At 45.5% G+C, this 19,940-nt stretch overlaps 1 protein-coding gene across 2 annotated transcripts in view; it reads left to right on the forward strand.

Annotated features, from left to right (window-relative positions):
- The first annotated feature begins 1,697 nt into the window (after window positions 1-1,697).
- Window positions 1,698-19,940, forward strand: part of DZIP1L (DAZ interacting zinc finger protein 1 like) — a 521,233-nt gene continuing 502,990 nt past the window's right edge. Inside the window, exon 1 of one of the 2 annotated variants that reach the window (XM_085634320.1) lies at window positions 1,698-2,094. The gene's annotated coding sequence lies outside the window, so the exon portion shown is untranslated. The remainder of the gene's footprint in view (window positions 2,095-19,940) is intronic. The other variant, XM_085634319.1, reaches the window with a different exon arrangement.

Below are 19,940 nucleotides of genomic sequence, written 5' to 3' on the forward strand. Positions count from 1 at the left end.
CCAGGCATGTGCCCCATGCACACTGTGTCACTGGACCCAAGCTGTCCCCAGCTGATGAGCCCATAACTAGGGAAAAAACGGTCCTGGTTGCTTGTATTTCGTTTCAGGGAGTACCTGGATTGGCAGTTTGAGCTGGACTGTTCCTATTGGAGCAGAGTCAAGATATAGCTGGGTCCAAACTGGGGTGTCATGGTGTGCAAAATAACGATGGCTTGAGATGCGGCACAAGTAATTACCAGTGGCTGACATTAATGTAAGTATTCCATCCATCATTTATTGTATACTTCAGTGTGTCTCTGCTAAATAAACAGCTGTGGAAATAATGGCTCCCCAAAAGAGCCATCCCAGAGGAGAACAGAACGCAGTAGCTCAAAAAAGTAGCTCCAAGTAAGGGTGGCATTTGTGGATGATAGTGAGAGCCTTAATCTCACCTGTTGACTGGATAGGAAGACGGTAAGCGAATTATCGGTCTGTCATCCCCTTGTAGGTTCATGTCGTTTAGGTTGCTGTCTTTGGTTGTAGGTGTTTGCATGTGTTTTGTGACAGTGCATCTCTTTAGTTCTGTTTGTGTGCAATCCGTGTGTCTGTGTGCATGGGATTTTATATACATGCAGACTTGCGCGTTTGGGTGTCTGTATGTCAGTTGGTTTTGTGTGCAGATGTGACTGCATGCATGTTTATAATTGTACATATGGACTATTCTCTCCAATTATGCGTGACCCAGGGCTTTAAATTGGGCGGGTCAACATCGGCGGTAACTACAAAAATAAAAAGACACTGAAACGGGACCCTACCTAGTACTATATTCATATATCGAAATTTATAAGCAAAAACTGTGATTTCTCTCTCAACAATGTGTGCAAAAACTCTTAACGTAATCCAAGCAGGTGATGCTGTATTACCGTTTCACACATTTTATTTCATGTTGCATGGTTTATCTATTCTTCTTATATTTACCCAGGTGCATTTCTGTACTTTTGTTCTTGATGGAACCTGAGTCCTCTATAGCACATGCTGCAAACATAGCTGTTTCTAGGTGAGTTCAAGGTGTGGTTGGGTGTTCATGATGGGGAAAAACCGAGAGCCCTGGAGTTTAAGTTGAAAGCAGTATGCGATTCTCACAGTGCCTGTCACTTGGTCATTAAAGTTTTGCTGACTATATGCTCTGCCAATTTTATGCAGAGCGCCCATAGCGATAGTTACACATGACCCAGTTATAGTTGTTTTTGTAAGGGAAAAGTGTACAAATATGTTGAAATATTGACAGCGACACAGAAAAAGAAATTACAGTGTATAGGTGTGTGTGACTGCAAAGGGACGGGGAAGCGGAAGAGGCGAAAACAAGTACATTCTAGGAAACAGTGAAAAGACAGTGATTGAGAGGAGTGAGAAAGTGTGATTTGTGCCGATGATGAGATCATCCCACCTAAAGCTGTGGCTTGAGTTGTCACGAGAAGGTGCGATTGTATGTCCTATTAACCAGCGGCGACCTTTTAAACTAGTTCTATTATAAAAGCGGGGAAATGTGGTGTACCTTTTACAGATCACACACACTGGAATTTCTCGGATCCTAAAATGAAACTACATGCTGACATTAATGAACGGCGCTCCGAGTCCCGGAAGAAATAACCAACTGTAAGGTTTAAAGGGCGCAATGAGCAAACCGCTTCCTTATCTCCCCGCGCTGCTTGCTCCGTGGATAGCATTTGGTTGCCCCGGCAACGGCGTGGCTTCAACGCATCACTGAGCTAGTGTAAATTACTCAGCAACTGACCCAAGCGAGGAAATACAGCACACAGACGCTGGGAGACGGCGGTCAGGTACAGGCTGCGAGGAGACTGTGGGGTAAAACTAACACGCCTCCCTTGCAAGACCAGGCAGTTACCGACAAGCGGCTGTCTGTTCTAAATGTTTTTTTTTGTAAACCGGAGGCAGTCCCTGAACAGACTGGATTGGATTGCATCCTTCCATTCCTTTTTAGCCAGACAGGAAGAGGGGCTTACGTCACCACTCTTCCTCTTCGCAGCCCCTCTCTGAAGAATTCTGGGAATCCCGCCTCCCGTAAAGACCACAGAGCTACAGCTGCCTTCCTAGGTAAGGCGACATTTATGGTTTAAAAAGAATGTAAAGTAGATGCCTCATTTATATTGTAAGCACCCACGCCCCCCACCCCCTTTAAAGTCTGATAAACATAGGGAGCGCTTACTTATCGTTTAAAATCAAACCTTTTGCTCGAGCGAACGTTGATGCTACAAGCGTTGCGGAAATGTTTTTTTTTGTATTTTGTTTACACTGTGATGTTCACCATGCGTATTGTGCTAAACACGAGGCAGGCTTGGAATATGGTTTGCAGTTGTAGGTCTGAAGCAACTGACAGTTCAGACTGTGATGACAATCACATGGCGGATTCATCACACTGTACTAACTGTAGCGTAAACATTGCACGCGGAGCCTCCCTCGCGTTACACATGGCTTTGTTTTAAGTGGGATATACAACTGCGTGTGTGTGTGGGGGGGGGGGGGGGGAGTTACGCATAGTCTCTCAGAAGGATATATTACCTACTGGCGGTCGCCAGTAGGTAGTTATAGTTAGGACCCTGTTTCCATAGGAAAACCGCAACATTCTATTTGGAATAACTTTGGCGCCGGTCGACGAATCCTCGCGAAATTTTCAAAATAGGTGGGGCGCTACGCTCCGCTCCTACCCTGAAAGTCTCGGGGGGATTCGTCAAGCGGGGGCTGAGGAAAAAGGGGAGTCCCAAAACGCGTTTTTCCCATGCATTTTTCCATAGGACCTTTAGACACAGCTACAGCCCGAACGGCTGAACAGAGTTACTTGAAATTTGGCAGAGAGGTAGTCCTCAGGTCAAGGAAGTGCCTTTTGTAGGTCTGGTGTAAATCTGTTCAGTAGTTCCTGAGAAAATAGCATTTAAATCAATATATATATCTGTGGCAGCTTACGGTGCGCTTACGGTAAGCTTACCGTACGCGTACGGTGCCGTGCGCGAGCGCGAATCTGATTGGCTGTTAGATCTTAGTAAACATTCGAATCGGTCGAAACCAGGAAGTTGCGGCCGCCATTTTCTCTCTCGCACTCTGAGAGGGGGTTGAAAAACAAAGGCCAAAAACATGGAAAGCGGCTGTTTAGACAGCTCTTAAGCACCTAGCCATGTTGTGGGAGTCCCCAAAGATCCCCCAAGGCCAAAAAGGGAATTTTAATTTTTTCGAAAATTTCGCCGATTACGCTCACCGTACGCGTACGGTAAAAATTATTAAAAAAATAAAAAATTATCCACACTCTCCCCAATTAAAATATTACCTCTCACAACGAAGCGCATCATATGTCCTCCATGTGCGCACGGTGCGCGAAGCGCATCGTGCGTACATGGCCCATCTAGCGTAACGTGGGCTTTAAGTGTGGAAAAAACGGGGGGTGTTCAAAAAGGGGCGAGGCAAACCGCATAAAGGGGTGTGGCCTATCCAAGTAGGGGGCGTGTTCTAAATCAAGATAGCTTTCATTGTATCCCTAAGAAAACCAGTCGCATCCAGGTAAGGATATTCAGTAAAGGCATTGTCTAACCATCAGAGATCATCCGCTCAGTAAAACTCCTTGAGATTTTTTAATGTTACTTCCTTCAGCCAAGAGATGCCGTTTTATGTGTTTATTTTAAATCCACTGTATAGGTTTTATTTGACTAGGTTTTGCCTGGACACTAGCTTTTCTGACCCAAGGTGGATGGACAGAAAACCTTTACAAAACCCCAAGAACAACTTTTTTGCTTCCACTCTTGAGAGTACGTTGCCCTAGTTCTTATGGAGAAGGTTTTAGATTACATTCACAGGGGTATGAGAGGCAATATAGTTGAAAATATCTGCAGTATATACACAAAGTATTAAAAATTAATGAGTCCACGTCGTTGCTTGTATTCCTTAGTTGTTTTTATTCGTGATGTGCTGAAGGTTCAATACAGCCAACGCGTTTCACCCAGACATGGGCTTCTTCAGGGCAAGGTAAGTAAAACGTTGCAGTGCTTTAGGCAGAATTTGCGTTAACGATAGGTCTCGTCCGTGCCATGACTGAGAAAGTCTGAATTGGAGAAACTTAATTATGAAGTGAAGTTCCGTGTACGGGGAGCCATCAGCGCCGGTTCGTCCTAGTAGGTAGTGGGGAGCCATCAGCGCCGGTTTGTGCTCGTAGGTAGTGGGGCGCTGATGGCTCCCCGTACACGGAACTTCACTTCATAATTAAGTTTCTCTAACTCAGACTTTCTCAGTCACGGCATAGACGAGACCTATCGTTAACGCTAATTCTGCCTAAGGCGCTGCAACGTTTTACTTACCTTGCCCTGAAGAAGCCAGTGTCTGGGCGAAACGCGTTGCCTGTATTGAACCTTGAGCACATCACAAATAAAAACAACTAAGGAATATAAGCAATGAAGTGGACATATTCATTTTTCATACTTTGTGTATATACTGCAGATATTTTCAAATCTATTGCCTCTCATACCCCTGTGAATGTTATTGTGATTTATAGTCATGTGGCAGCTGGCCATCTGAGGCGGGAAATATTTTACCACTTTTCTGAGACTTGTCTTGGCAGTGCAGTCCTCTACAACCCAGCTGCATGTTTCTTACTTCAGTAAAAGGTTTTAGATTACTACATTCTCCCGACTCCCTGAAATCTGCTATGCCGCTCTTACTTTTTATAAGAGCCACACTTCTAGTAAGAAAGCGTTATGGTTAAGTGTTGTTTTCTGAACATGAAGGAAATTGCAGCTTTACTGACGTAACGTTTTACATGTTATATGAAATTTCCATTATAACACCTTGCACTGATGCACAATGCACTTTCAATAAGAAAGATTCATGGGTAAATTACCACTTGCTGAACAGGAAGAAAATTGTTATATTGATGTAACTTTCAATTCATATAAATCCTTTGTGATAACATCTTGCACAGCACACTTTTTTTCTACATTTACTCTTGCCCCTGTACATCTTGATTAATTAGATGATCATAGGAAAACAGCTTCATGGATTTTGTATCCATCTAAGTCCTGTTGATTTGCTAAGTCTCTGAGAGCGCTAAGATGATAGGCATTGTCGGCTAGGAGAAGACATGTTCAACTTGTATTCTATGAGATGACGTTGGAAATTGTTGACATATTGTTTGATGTATTTAATGAAAGGAATCTGTATTTTATTCTGTGCTTTTATGATTTGCAAAAATCGAATACAACTTTTATGATACTGATACTATGACATTTCTGTGGACTTTCAGGTTTGGTCATAGCCACAACATCTTTTCAATTGACATTTTTATAAATATATAGGTTTCAAAATGTGTGGTTGATGGAGGAAATGTGGCACCAGATTAACATAATTAGACTTCTGCTGATCTGTCTTGCACTGATATCAGTCAACAGGAATGCCAAAAGCTTTTGAGGGGCCTGGGTGTCAAACATCACACACAGCCCGTCTCTGGGGTCCTGTCACCACGAGTACCTCGTTCAAAATATAAACACTATCCTGAGACACAGAGAGGACGCTCCAAAATATGGCAGGGCCTAGTGGAAACTGACGTTATATGGCTCTTCATAGGCTTATTACAAAAGCAGTCCTCATCTACTTTTATGATTTATAAATAACTTTAGCAGTGGCAGGGTGGAGTGGACGCCTTACAAGGGACTGTAACAACAAGGATCATATTACTGACGTCATACGCACACAAGTCTACTTAAAATGGCCAACATCTAGTCTCTGAAGTCATAAAAACAGGCTGATCCCTCCAACTCGCTATGGATCGATCTACTTTTGAAACCTGCAATGACGCCTCCTCACATAAAATGCACCTCTCCACAATGAAGAACAAGCATTGGCAAAGGTAATCATTTTGAAAATAATTGAAGAGATGAGCTGATGGTGAAGGGAGAGCAGAAACTGCCGACCCCCGGCAACCCGTCCGATTATCCTACCTTCGGAAAACACAGCATCCAAATCAAAGTGTAGGTCGATTTCAACTTCTAACTTCCTGGTGCTGTTAGGGCTGGGGCAGGATCACGCAGACTAGTTCATCTCTCTGCGCTTCACTTGTGGTCGTCTCTCTCCTAATCATCCCACGATGTCAAGGCTGGCACCACGACGTTGCTCCTGCGCTGCAAAAAGGGAAGGGATTTCCCTTCCTCCTACAACGTGGCTCACCTGGCAAGACGTCATGCCTTGACCTCCACTACTCAGTAGTGAGCAAAATTGGCATGCGCACACCGATGTGCGTGCTCGCATGCAGTCCAAGAAAAAAAAAGAAACTGCAAGAAAAAAAAAAGAAAATGGATTACCTTTGTGAGGCCCGAAAATAGAGCCCGATAGAGACCCGTTTCGAGGCTCCCTGAAATAACTGCCGGTGCCCAGACCCGGACAGACCCGGACCACTCAAAGCCCTGTATATATATATCTTACTGGCAGTCGCCAGTAGGTAGTTATACTTAGGACCTTGTTTCTATTCCAAAAGCGTTTTTTCTTTTGGCAATATCTTTGACGCCGGTTGATGAATCTTCGCGAAATTTTCAAAACTAATGTGGTGCTCCGGTCAGCTTTTTTCTTGAAAGTTTCAGGGTGATTCATCAAGCGGGGGCTGGAAAAAAAGGGGGGGTCCTAAAACGCGTTTCCTCCATGTTAACTTCCATAGTAAACTTTTGTCGCAGCTACAGCCCAAACTGCCGAACGGAATTATAACAAATTTGGCAGAGAGGTAGCTCTTTGTCCAGAGTGCACTCTTTGCTTTAAATAGTGTAAATCCGTTCAGTAGTTCCTGTGAAATTGAAAAGTAAAAGAAAGTCAATATTTGGTGATCGCCTTGGATCCGTGAACCTTCCGGATCACATGCTTGATTCTGATTGGCTACCAACACTTCAAACCAAGAAGTGTTGGCAGCCATCTTGTGACTCGGTTGAACCTAGTCACAAGAAAAAAGGTAAAAAAACAAGAAAAGGGGTCAGGTTAGAAACACCCTGACCCCTTAGGTCTGTTCAGGGGGTCCCATAGGGACGCCAAGGGCCCAAAAAAAGCATTTGTAAAAATCTTTTTGGCGGGGTCCGCAAATCCCTCCTAAAATTAAAAAGAATGAAGCTCGGGCTTCCGTGCTTGGTTTTCTAGAAGCCCCCGGGTGGGCCAGGTCCCGGGGGCAATGCCGAATTATTATGCAGGGGCCCGTCACCTCCCCGGGCTTTTTAGAAAACTGAGTGGGATGGACTCCTGTCTCCCCCCCCCCCCCACGCTGCCCCCCAGGACCGTCACCTCTCCGGTGCATTGGTTTAATATGGGTGAGGGGCCTCGCAGGCCCCCCAAGCCCTGGGACTGCCACCTCCCCGGGGTTGCTATATATTAAATGAAGTGTGGGGGGGCTGCCTCCCCACGCTGCCCCGGGGACCGTCACCTCCCCAGGGCATTGGTTTAATATGGACGGGGGGCCTCGCCCTCCCCCCCACGCCCCGGGGACCACCTACTCCTCAGGGCTTCAAACTTGATGGGAGGAGGGGCCGTGCGGCTTCCCTCCTGGTGCCCTCCATGGCCCTGGGGACCGCCACCTCCCAGGGCTGGCTCTAAACCCCCGGGACATTGCAGTTTGCAGTGGCAGGGTGGGAGCACTGCTCCCGCCCTGCCAATGCAAACTTCTGCTTCGCTTCATGGAAACGAGAGCAGGAAAACTGCTCTTGCTTCCATGAAGCGAAGCAGATTTGCTTTTGGGCAAAGGGAGCTGCATGTTTGCAGCTCCCTTTGTCCAAAAGCAATTCCGGCTCCTGCAGGAGGCGGGGAGCCAGCAGGGACCGATGGGACATTGGGGCTCCACCGCGGTCCCCAACGTGAGGCCAGGCCCCGGGGGATGGGGTCCCGGGGCCAAAAGTGATTCAGGGAAGGCGGGCCTCAAGGCCCCCCTCCCATAAATATTAAAACAAATTAAAAAGAGGCAAAGCCCCGGAGAATGGGGTCCATGGGGCCAAAAATTGTCCCTGGGGCCCCTTTCCTGTTTTCTTCTTTGAAAAAGGGCTCAAGCCCTGGTGGATATTGGGAGAAGGGGGGGCTACACTGCCCCTTACTAAAGAAAAGAGAATCCGGCATCTCGCCGGAGGCCCCGCCCCCTCTCTACACCACTCTGCAAACGCTTGCCTCCTGGCTCGTTTTGGGTTGGGGGATTAAGTCCCCTTGAATCCTAAGGGTCCTTAGGGGCCAACTTGCCCACCAGGTACCTCCAGTAAGCCCCACACAGTGGGATTGCTGAGAGATGGTCCGAGGCCACGCCTCTTTTTGCACCATTCTGCAATCGTGCTTCTTGGTGCACTGCTGTTGGGATGATGAGATCCTTTTGTGTCCTGAGGACCTCAGGACTAAAGTGGACTTCATCCCCGAGCAGCAGTGTGCCAGTAGGTGTGTTTGCAGAGTGGTATAAAAAGGGTGTGTGGCCTCAGACCACTCTCAGCAATCCAGCTGTGTGGGGCTTACTAGAGATAACAGGAGGGCTAGTTGGCACCCAGGGACCCTCGGGAGGCAAAGGGACTTCATCCCCCAACCGAGAGAGCGACGGGAGGCGTGTTTGCAGAGTGGTGGAGAAAGGGGACGTGGCCTGTGTCCACCTCTCAGCAACCCCACTATCTGGGGCTTACTGGAGGTATCAGGTAGGCTATTTGGCCCCTAAAGACCCCCAGCAGCGAAGGGGACTTAAATCCCCACCCAAGAGCGCACCAGGGAGCGCGTTTGCAGAGTGGTGGGCACAGGGTGTGTGACCTGCTATGAGAACTTACCAATCCTACTGTGTGGGACTTAATGGACATAATAGGAGGGGTAGTTGGCCCCCAAGGTTGTCCCTGGAGGGCAGCTACCCCTACTGGTATGTCCAGTCAGTCCCACACAGTGGGATTGCTAAGTGGGCTCGGAGGCCCCGCTCCCCTTTCCCCACCACTCTGCAAACGCTTCTCCTGGCATAGTACTGGTTGGGGGATGAAGTCCACTTTACTCCTGAGGGACTTTGGGGCCAAGAAGCCCTCCTGGTACCTTCTGTAATTCTGTATTTGGCTCATCGGAGAAGAAGCACGAACGACGGGTTAAGGCGGAATTTATTTGTGGAACGTGAATTGCATAGACCCGAAGAAAAAGAAATAAAAGATACTGATAGCCAAAATAAGAAAACACGGTTGATATACAGACAGCCAGTGGCAATAGGGCAAACTATGTTCCACAAGGAGAAATAAGCGATGAGGATGACATCGACAGGATATCCATAATATTTTGTTCTAAAAATCAAGATTTCAAACAAAGTGGTGGCATTGCCTCCATGTGAACTTCAGTGACAATATAGAGGATTTGTTTTTAAGGTATTTAAAAGGATTTCACTCCGTGAAGTTTGGTCCTGCATTGACAAAAATATAATTTTTTTTCGCTAGTTCTGTTCTAATCACCTTGAAGGAAGTGTCTTTATAAAAACGACATACACAGCTGTTACAGATCCCCCTCCCCCTTCACCCAGGTCCAGAAGAAGATGGAGAACTATTATTCATTCCATTGAAACGTACGTCGGCCAGAGAGTGTGACACCCCAGTTACCAGCACAGCAACCGAGGGTTGATTTCATCACCCCGTCATTTCCATCTGTGCATGCAGTGTTGTTCTGGGGTGTAGAGTGAGAGTGTATAGTGTGTAAGGGACGTGTGTAGAGATGAGAGAGGTGTGGGGGTGTGTGTCTATTCATTTTATCGCATTTAGTCATCTGTTATCATATAGGAGCTGAGGTCAAATGCAATATATGTACTGTACTACTATCTAAAACAATGACGACCGTTATGTATATGTAGAATATTGTAAAAATAAATGAAATGTTATTTAAAATGTGAAATATAAGTAAGAAAAAGAAAAAAATATAATAAAATATGAAACATGAGCTAATTATCTTGTGTGGAGAGGAATATTTACTATGCCCCTCAATTGAGCTCAGCAGAGCCAATATCAAAGAAATATAGGTCTAGAGGGAATGTGTCTTTGTAATGTTGTTTATTTTTTCCCCCTTTTCCCTGAACTTTCAAGTGATCTCTTCTTGGGGGTCGCCTTGTCATTCCAAACCTTCTGTAAGTCCTACGCAGCGTAATTCCTGAGTGCTGGTCGGAGGCCCAGCCCCCCTTTCTCCACCACTCTGCAAATGCGACTACTAATTAAAGAAGCATTTGCAATTTAATGGGTCTCGCATTTGCGAGAGTTAGAGCTATCGGCGTTGTAAATGTAAAAGTTTTTAACTAATGTTTTTTAGATTGGAGTGGATGTATGTTGTGTGTAGTGAAATAATGTGGATAGAAGTATGTGGTATTTAGATTATAGGAATTATGTAGAGTGGGATTATGTGTTATGGAGAGTAATTATGTGGTATGGTAGTCTGTGTTTTGGAGTGGTAACCTCAGGTTTAGTCTTCCTCGTTTCCATAGAAGCTAAACTATAAACTCAATAAGACAAAAAAACAGAAGGAACCACTGAGGAGCACTTCTGGACCTAGTTAGAGGTATGAGCAGGGCTACTGGAATTATACACATCTCTTCCGCTTTCTGTACCTCACTTCTTTCTGCACCTCTCTTGCCACTTTCTATACCGCTTTTGCTACTTCCTGCACTTCTCATGCCTCTTTCTGCTACCTCTTTGTGCAGCTCTCTTGCCTCTTTGTGCAGCTCTCTTGCCTCTTTGTGCAGCTCTCTTGCCTCTTTATGCACTTCGCTTGACTCTTTGTGCACTTCGCTTGCCTCTTTATGCACCTCTTTGTGCACTTCGCTTGCCTCTTTGTGCACTTCGCTTGCTTCTTTCTGCACCCCTCGTCCTTCTTTCTGCATCCCTCTTCCCGCACCTCTCTTGCCTGTTTCTGCACCTCTCTTGCCTGTTTCTGCACCTCTCTTGCCTGTTTCTGCACCTCTCTTGCCTCTCTGCACCCCTCTTGCCTCTCTGCACCCCTCTTGCATTTTTCTGCACCTCTTTTGCTTCTTTCTACACTTCTCTTGTCTCTTTCTGCACCCTCTTGTCTGTTTCTGCACCTCACTTCTCTTTTTGCAGCTCTCTTGCTTCTTTCTGCACTTCTCTTGCCTTTGTCTGCACCTCACTTGCCTCTTTCTGCACTTCTCTTGCTTTTTTCTGCACCTCTTGTTTCTTTCTGCAGCGCTCTTGTTTGATTCATCACTTCTCTTGCTTCTTTCTTCACTGTTGTTGCTTCTTTCAGCTCTTCTTTTTTCTCTTTCTGTACCCCCCTTGCCTCTTTCTACACCCCTCTTGCCTCTTTCTACACCCCTCTTGCCTCTTCCTGCACCCATCTTCCGTCTTCCTGCACCCATCTCCCCTCTTCCTGCACCCTTCTTCCTGCACCCTTCTTCCCTCTTTATGCACCTCTCTTGCCTCTTTCTTCACATCTCTTGCCTGTTTCTGCAACTCTCTTCCCACTTTCTAAAGTTCTCTTGCCTCTTGTTGCACCTCTCTTGCTTCTTTCTGCACATCTCTTGCCCCTTTCTGCACCCCTCTTGCCTCTTTCTGCACCTCTTTTGCTTGTTTCTGTATTTTTGCCTCTTTCTGTACCCCTCTTGCATCCTTCTGCACCTCTGTTGGTTGTTTCTGCACTTCTCTTGTCTCCTTCTGCACGTCTGTTGCTTCTTTCTGCACGTCTGTTGCTTCTTTCTGCACCTCTGTTGCTTCTTTCTGCACTTCTGCCTCTTTCTGCACCCCTCTAGACTCTTTCTGCACCCTTCTTCCTGCACCTCTCTTGCCTCTTTCTGCACCTCTCTTGCCTCTTTCTGCATCCCTGTTCCCTTTTTCTGTGCCTTTTATTGCCTATTTCTTCAACTCTCTTTTCTCTTTCTGCAGTTGTCTTGCCTCATTCTACACCTAATTTGCTTCTTTCTGCACTTCACTTGCCTCTTTCTGCACCCCTCTTCTTTGTTGCTGTACCTATGTTGGTTCTTTCTGCACTGCTCTTGCTTCTTTTTGCACCCCTTTTGCTTCTTTCTGAAGCCCTCTTGCCTCCTTCTGCACCTCTGTTGGTTCTTTCTGCAGTGCTCTTGCTTCTTTCTGCACCTCTTTTGCTTCTTTCTGCACTTCTCTTGCCTCCTTCTGCACCTCTGTTGCTTCTTTCTGCACTTCCCTTCCCTCTTGCTGCACCCCTCTGGCCTCTTTCTGCACCTCTATTGCACATTTTGTACCCCTCTTCCCTCTTTCTGCACCTCTCTAGCCTCTGTTTGCACCCCTCTTGCCTCTTTCTCTGCCTCTTTGGTTCTTTCTGCACATCCCTTGCCTCTTTCTGCACCCCTCTTACCTCTTTCTGCACCTCTGTTGGTTCCTTCTGCACTGCTCTTGCTTCTTTCTGTACCTCTCTTGCCTCTTTCTGTATACCTCTTCCCTCTTTCTGCACCTCTCTTGCCTCTGCCTGCACCCTTGTTCCCTCTTTCTCCATCACTTTTGCCTGTTTCTGCAACTCTTTTGCTTCTTTCAGAACTTATCTCGCCTCTTTCTGTACTCAAATGGGAAGTGCAAGCTGTCAAGTTTAAAGGTCTACGTGCTCTCGTGACTGAGGTATATGTCTACTTGTACATGTATTCTTACATGTGTTATGCATCTGAAGATGGTAGCTTAAAAAGCGGGTAACTTCTATAGGTGGTAAAATCTTCTCAGTTCTGCTCTTATTCGGTTGCACAAGCAGACATGTCTTATGTTTATATCTGTGAAAGAGCCCCTCAAAAATACTATTGAATACCCATTGTGCCGTGTATTGTGAGCAGAAAGAAATGCATACACCTTTTGTACACAAATTTTCAGAGTATGCTGTTTGAAACATAGCTATTCAAGTATTTGTATGTTTATTTTCATTTAACATGTCACTAGGTAAAAGCATAGACACGCATGCATACCTTCACAAACTTGGTCAGACTTACAACAGTGATATGCTTAGGATTGCTGTTTTATATTTGGTATGCCTAACATTCTGAGCAGTCGATTAATAGTAAATCTTCAAGAGAAAAGTGAGGTTTAAGACATCTTGGTAGCAGGATTAGTGATTAGGCTACTTTGTATAAGTCTGTTGTAAGGCACAGTCGAAATAGGTCTCTTTCTGAACCTCTGTTGGTTCTTTCTGCACATCTAGTGGTCATGAGTGGGCCGGGCACCTATGTTCCAGGAACACCACACATCACTGCATCACGCCTCGGTGGTCCAAAGCCAATGGGGATGTGGAATGATTTGTACGAACCCTGACAAAAGTAATTCACATTGCTGTGGCAGAAGCCAGGAACATAGAACGTGCCATTTACAATTTCCTGCGAGGATATCTGCTTATGCCACCCTCCACCACTGGTATCGCCCATAGCAAGCTGGGTTTTGCGCGGAAATTGTTAGATACCATTCGACATTACCCTCTGTGGGTTGACCAACCGAATACCCCTGACTCAAAACGAGCCATCAACAATGAATATGCCTCGGGGTGATGTCATGCCAATCCCTGTATTCTCCTTGTTGGAGACAGTCCTAGTCATGGATCAATATCCAGGTGGAAAGTTCTGCCTAACTTTTGAGGCCGCCCCTTGGAAGGTAACTGGCATCAATGGCACCATGGTCACTGCCAGGAGCGGGACTGAGATTGCCACCCAGAACATTTCTCACTTCAAAAGAACTTCCCGTACCACTGACTGGGCCATGTCTGAGAAGGACGCCATAGACTACCAGTCACTGGGAAGTCCACACATCGAGAATGCATTGAAGACTCGTGTCTCCTGTGCGTCACTGCTGGCTCAGCCAACCATAGTGCCACAGTCAGTGGGACAACACCAGTAAGAGTGTAGGCTCCCCGTATTCAGGGTAGCCAGCCAGGAGTCCACCCAAAGGAGTGGTAGAGGGCGGAATCACCTGAGGTCCAACCCTGACACACTCACCGCTATGCTGTCTTTGTATCTGACTGACAAGCTAAATGTACTGCCAACATTCTGAGAAGTAAACATGAGCTGGTGCCAAGCTACTGTTATGTTTTCCTAAGTTCACTGACTATATGTGTTTTAAAGTGTGTTTTGCTTGTAGCATATATCCTTTATTCCTATTTTAAAGGAGGTATGTAGTGTTGCATCACTGGATGAGCACAGTAGGTTGTATGCCCGAGGGAGGAGGAGTTCAGGGTGTTATCCTGCGGACATCATACCATTTAGTTTATCCTGACGTCTAGCGTCAGGAAATGAATACATACCTGTAAGGCGGCCGTGGTTCAATGTGGAGCCACAAGGTTATGAGCAAACCTGTGTCTGTCTCCTTTGTAATGGCTACACCAGCGGCACTCAACACCTTCCTAGACAGCAAGAAATACAGGAGAATTTAACATAAGCCCTACCTACCTTCCTGGGGGCTTTTTAGTTGGCAGATTACCCAGAATCCTTCTGTTATTTCTTTCTGTCTGAGACATGGACGGGACGCAGAGGGAATGGAATGCTTGTCTGAAGGGATGGGGTGTGGTATATTATATGTACCTAATTAAGTGGGAGTAAAGAATGTTGAGGATAGAATAGAGAATTCAGAATTGCAATATCAATGAAGTGACAGTTGCAGCTGTCAGTTGCTCATGATTCCTGATGGGTGACGTGCTTTACTAAATACTTCACTTACATAAGCCTGGATGTTGGCATAGTAATGTACCTCTTTACACTGGCGACGAGGATGGAATGTCGAATAGGGAAGAAGGATCGTATGGATCTATTTTCACGGTGGGTGGAAGTCACGGGGGTGCAAGAAGTAACATCTAATGTGATCACTAAGTTTCTAGGAGAAATATTTAAAAGGGAAAGTTGATTACATCTATTCTCTCTGACAATGGTTCTCAATTTATTTAAAAAAACAATGGAGGAATTTTTGCAATCCTGTAGTATTGCACATCGGAAATGTTTTGTTTATCATCCAGAGACGAATGGAACTCTAGAGAGGTTTAGCAAAGTAATCAAAGAAAATATACAATTATTCAGAGTGAGCAGTTTAAATTGAAAAGATGAGTTGCAAAAATGCATAATCACATAGAAAGACACCACATACATGAAATCGTAAATTCGTGTTTGAGTTATTTAAAGGGAGGTCTCCCAATACCTTTTTGTGCCCAAGATGGATAGATTGGGACAAAGGAATAAAGTATAATGGGGTGGGTGAGTGGAGAAAACGTGAATAGAAGTTGCAGAAGAAAAGGAAGGACAACTTAGATAAAAAAGAAAGCAATAAAAGAAAATGTGGGAGATTGGGTAAAAATAGGAGCGCCTGTGTGTTGTATGCTTTGGTCAAAATTCACTAGACCTTTTTCGGATCCCTCCCTCCCTCCCTCCCTGGTCACACTTACTGATACTGGTTCACAATACATAGTATAGTGCCACCACTCCTGTACATGCCAGACCCATGACAGAGATAGTAATCCACTGCCAGCTAAATTAGGTGATACTTTATGACCCCCTTTTAATGTGACAGGACAAGTCCTGGGCCTCCCTCATGTCAAGGGACTTGCCTAGGCTTCTATGCTCACACTAAATTAGCATCAGGTTAGGGTCAAGATCAAAAACCACGATATTAGATACACAGAGTTGGGCACTCAAGTCAGGGGAAAGCATCTCTATGCAGGGGGCATTCCTAATCCAACACATCTCAAACAGGCCTGAATATACACCAGCACCCTGTTGCTAACTGCACCATGCTCAGCTTTTCTTCTCCTCCCCTCTCCTCCGCCAGTCGCTACTTCTCACTTCCTGACTGTCTCTTTTTGAACACCCGTATTCTATCCTTCCCTCCGAGTCCCTCCCCTCCCAACCTTTTTTTTTATTCAAATCCATTTATCTCACACTAACACATCTGAGTAACACTGTCCTTCTGTTACCTTCAACTATTTCCCACCTTCTAATCAGATCTCTGCCGCCTTTTACTGCTCAGATCCTTCTTCCACTCGCCTCTGGCTTCTCATTATTAACCTCATACACCAACTCCAGCAGGCCAACAACTGTCCTTTCTGTCCCTCCTCCATTGCACTCCTCAGATAAATGACCCAAGCCCTCCACAACCCACCCATCCTGTTTTCTGCAACCCACTCCTCACCATGTTCTTCTCCGGAAGCCATCATATTCTCACCCTATCACCTTCTAGCTTAGGACAGATCACCTCAGACACAATTTCCCATTAGAGGTCTGGCTCTGAATTGAAATCCTGAAATACAGTGGATCACGAAGTGGGGCCTGACTTTCCAGGCAGCGAAATTACGTAATGTCCTCGCTGCTAGTATCAGGAACGTCTGTAACCATCTGGATGGTTTTCCCACACACCTGAGTTACCCAGTGGTTCAAGCTCTCTGGAAAGCAAACCTATTCAGCATAAGCACGATATACCCACTACAAAACTACTTTTAACTTAATATTTGACTTCCTCTCAGTAATGACACACGTGAAGGTGTAGACTGAGAAGAGAAGGACCAACTGGAGTTGTTTTGACACGAAATTATGTCACATAGCCAGATATCTTTGTTTGTATCCAGACTTTCTTTATACTTTATTCTTAATGTACGTTCATTATATGATCAAGTGACTGCAAGAGAAACTGTGCAGATTGAAGGCCATTAATTTACAATTTCCATAAAATCATCTGTGAAAGCCCGTGTATTGCCCAAAATCTGTGTATCTCTAATCCCATCTCTATATCACACTGACAACTTTTCTTCCTCCCGCTCAGTCTTCTATTACATCTTTTGTTTATTCCCTTGTTTTCATATATCCTTCCTGCTATCAGTTCCTGCAAGATACAATTTTTAGGGGTATTGTCGTGTTATGATATACCAATTCTTCTACGTTCATATTTATGCCTATCTATGTGTGGCCTTTATAAGCTATTGGGTGACTTAGTCTTCACTCTGATGAAAGCGAGAAGACAGATAGATGTATGTGCTTAGTTGTGAAAATGTATACCTCAAGAGTTTGATAGATACCCAAGGCAATTATTACCGAGAGGCATCATTTCTTTATCACATAGGAGCTGGAGTTAACCTGCCCTGACTTTTACCTCCCAGTTTTGTTTAGTTAGAGGTGCAAGCAGCATTGTGGGGAGACGCCCCTTGTCTAACACTTGATTAACTGGTCCTAACCTAGATAAGCAGCTGTTTCTTAAGACAGACCTTGTCACTCCCTATAAAATTTTCCCATCCCGATCTGGGGCATGCTCGCTGTTTTTTTTTTTTTTGTTTGTTTTTTTATAACCATCGCAATATTTTTTATTTTCAAACTTTTAATGCAGCATCAGCATTATTCAAAATATAACGACCGAATGGCCAAAAGAACGATACATATTTCTTCCAAGAAGTATTAACACATTCCAACTCAGTTGGGGCATTTTCCTCTCGCAGCTTCTACTCCAAAGCACTGAACATTCTGTTTCATACATTGTATATCATTAGTCTCTTCAAGAACAGACATGAAAGTTCAATGGCTGCAGGCAAACTACCACCCAGCTTATCCAGTCATAATAGGTACTCCTGTTTCCCTAGTAACTTGCTTTCCTTTTATCGACCTCTTTAAATAATCCTTTGCCAGCGAAATCTGAGACTAAATAACCCGACGTTTACACACTAATTTTTAGCATCTGCGTTGACAACTTTGCAGTTTTAAGAGCTGCCATCTATGATCCCCTCTCAGTGTGCACCGCCGAGGCTGTATTTCCATTTATCCAGTCGAGAGCGTCTTGAGAAGGCTGGGCAAGTTCACTTTGTTTCTGTTAAACGAAGCAAAAACCAGTGATTTTCTCTTCAACGCCTTTTACAATTGTTGAATACTCCCAACTTTGTGACAAAGAAATCTGCAATATTTCCACGGAGACGGTCCACTCGATTGTTTTTTGTTGTAGAGCAAGAGAACAATAAACACAGAAGATGACCCTAACCTGGGTGATTTCAAGGTTGCCTGTTGTTTTTCATTGCCCTTTTGGTTAGTGCGTTAATATACAGACATATAATTGAGTGACTGAATCACTGAATTTCTAAAATTTGTGATAGTTGTATCACCGGACAGTAAAATGCTTTTGCTTAAACAAAACATTTTGAAATATTTTCTTTGAATTTCACTTCTAATTTAAAATAAACATTGGCAAATTCAATAGGTCTGGCGTGGCTGCTTGCCTTTTGACTTTGTCACTATTTGTTTTGGAATGTGTTGGAATGTGTTTTTGTAAACACTTTGTTAGGGGAGCTGTCAGGCCAGGCTCTCGCCAATATTTTAAAAAACATTATCTGAAAGCAAAAATGATTGGTGTCAAAAAGCACACGTTTCCCTAGTAGCCCCTGCCACTGAAGGGAACTAGTTTGCATGCTATGTATGTGCTCCTTGTGAAAGCCAGTTGCTAACATTGAAGTTAGCCAATGGCTAAAATGGCGGACCTATTTCCCCTAGCTGTGAATGACACAGCAACGTACCAATTAATGACTTACCTCGGGGCCAAGAGCTCTTCTGCTGTTCGCGGATCCCCAGAGACTTTAAGTTCTGAAAAAGAAAGAAAACCCATCATAAAAGTAAAGGAAAGAGAAGAGAGACAAGAAAAGAGAAAACACAAGCAAGGGAAAACAAGCATTGAAAATGCAATAGGTCTCGCCTTTGATTAAGTTAAAGCCATTTGCTTTGCTAATGGTATTGTAAAGCAAATGGCTTTAACTTAATAAAAGGCGAGACCTATTGCATTTTCAATGCTTGTTATATACCGCCGACATTACCCAAGGGCGTTAGAGCGCTTTAAAATAAAACCGTTTTCATAGCAAGCGATGCAAAGTTACACACAGTTGCTGGTTACGATTATTACAAAAGCCACAAAGTGGCGAGTGTGCACATAGGGTCAGTGGCTCATTTCCATTGTTACAAAGGCACGGACTTACGGTTATTAGAGGATGCTGGTGGTAGGGGTAGTGGCAGGAGGGTTGGGGCCCAGTGAGGCAGAGGTAGTGAGGTCAGCTTGCATCTCAGGGAGGGTACATTACTATGGGATTACTACCGCAGATGCAGAAGTGCATTAAGCCCTAGCAATAGCTTACCCGCTCTATTGACTTTTGGTGCAAGGCGCGCGAACAGTTCACTTCTAGGCACGTGGGTGAGTGTAGACTCGAATCTCTGCGCATACATGTTCATAGCATTCTGTGTTGGTGTTCAGTTTTGAATAATCGCAAACAGGCTGCACTGTTACTTGCGCAACACACCCCTCTGGTTGTGCTGGTACTGGGTGGCGCTACTAACCCTGTCACTCACTCGGTGTGTACTACTTTTTGTGTCTGCGCACGCACTATACTGAGGCCTACTCACTTGCGCAGTGTGCGCATCTGGTTGCGCAGGTACTAGATGGCACTACTCCCACCCTGTGCTACTCTTTGTGTTGAGGCGCGCATTAGGTTGAGGTGACACTCCCCTGCACGCGCACACATGTCTGGCAGCGCACTTACTGGATGGCGCTACTCACCCTGTCACTACTCTTTGTGTTCGCGCGCGCATTAGGCTGAGGCGCTACTCACTTGCGCATCTGGCTGCACAGGTACTCAGTGGCGCTACTTACCCTGTCCTACCCCCTGTGTTGCATTAAGCTAGGTGCTACTCACTTGCGCACGAGCGCATCTGACTGCGCAGCTACTTACTCTGTCCAATGTTGCCCCATCTGCGGCCGCGCACGTCTCCGTTGCGCTCGATGTGCAGGAAGAAGTTGGTGGAGGAGTAGAGCCAGCGCACATCCCCCTCCAGGTGGCTGTAGCTGCGCACGTGGCAGCGCCCCGTCCAGGGAGGGGCAAGGCGGCACCTGGGTGGCATGGCGGCAGCGCTCCCAGCGCCAAGAAAAGAAGCAGGTATGAGGGTACCCATGACAGGGCTGGGGCGCGTCCGTGGACCCCTGAGCCGCTGCACATGCCCATGGCCGGTG

This window comes from Triturus cristatus, chromosome 11 (assembly GCF_964204655.1).
Source record: "Triturus cristatus chromosome 11, aTriCri1.1, whole genome shotgun sequence".
Classification (NCBI taxonomy): Eukaryota; Metazoa; Chordata; class Amphibia; order Caudata; family Salamandridae; genus Triturus; species Triturus cristatus.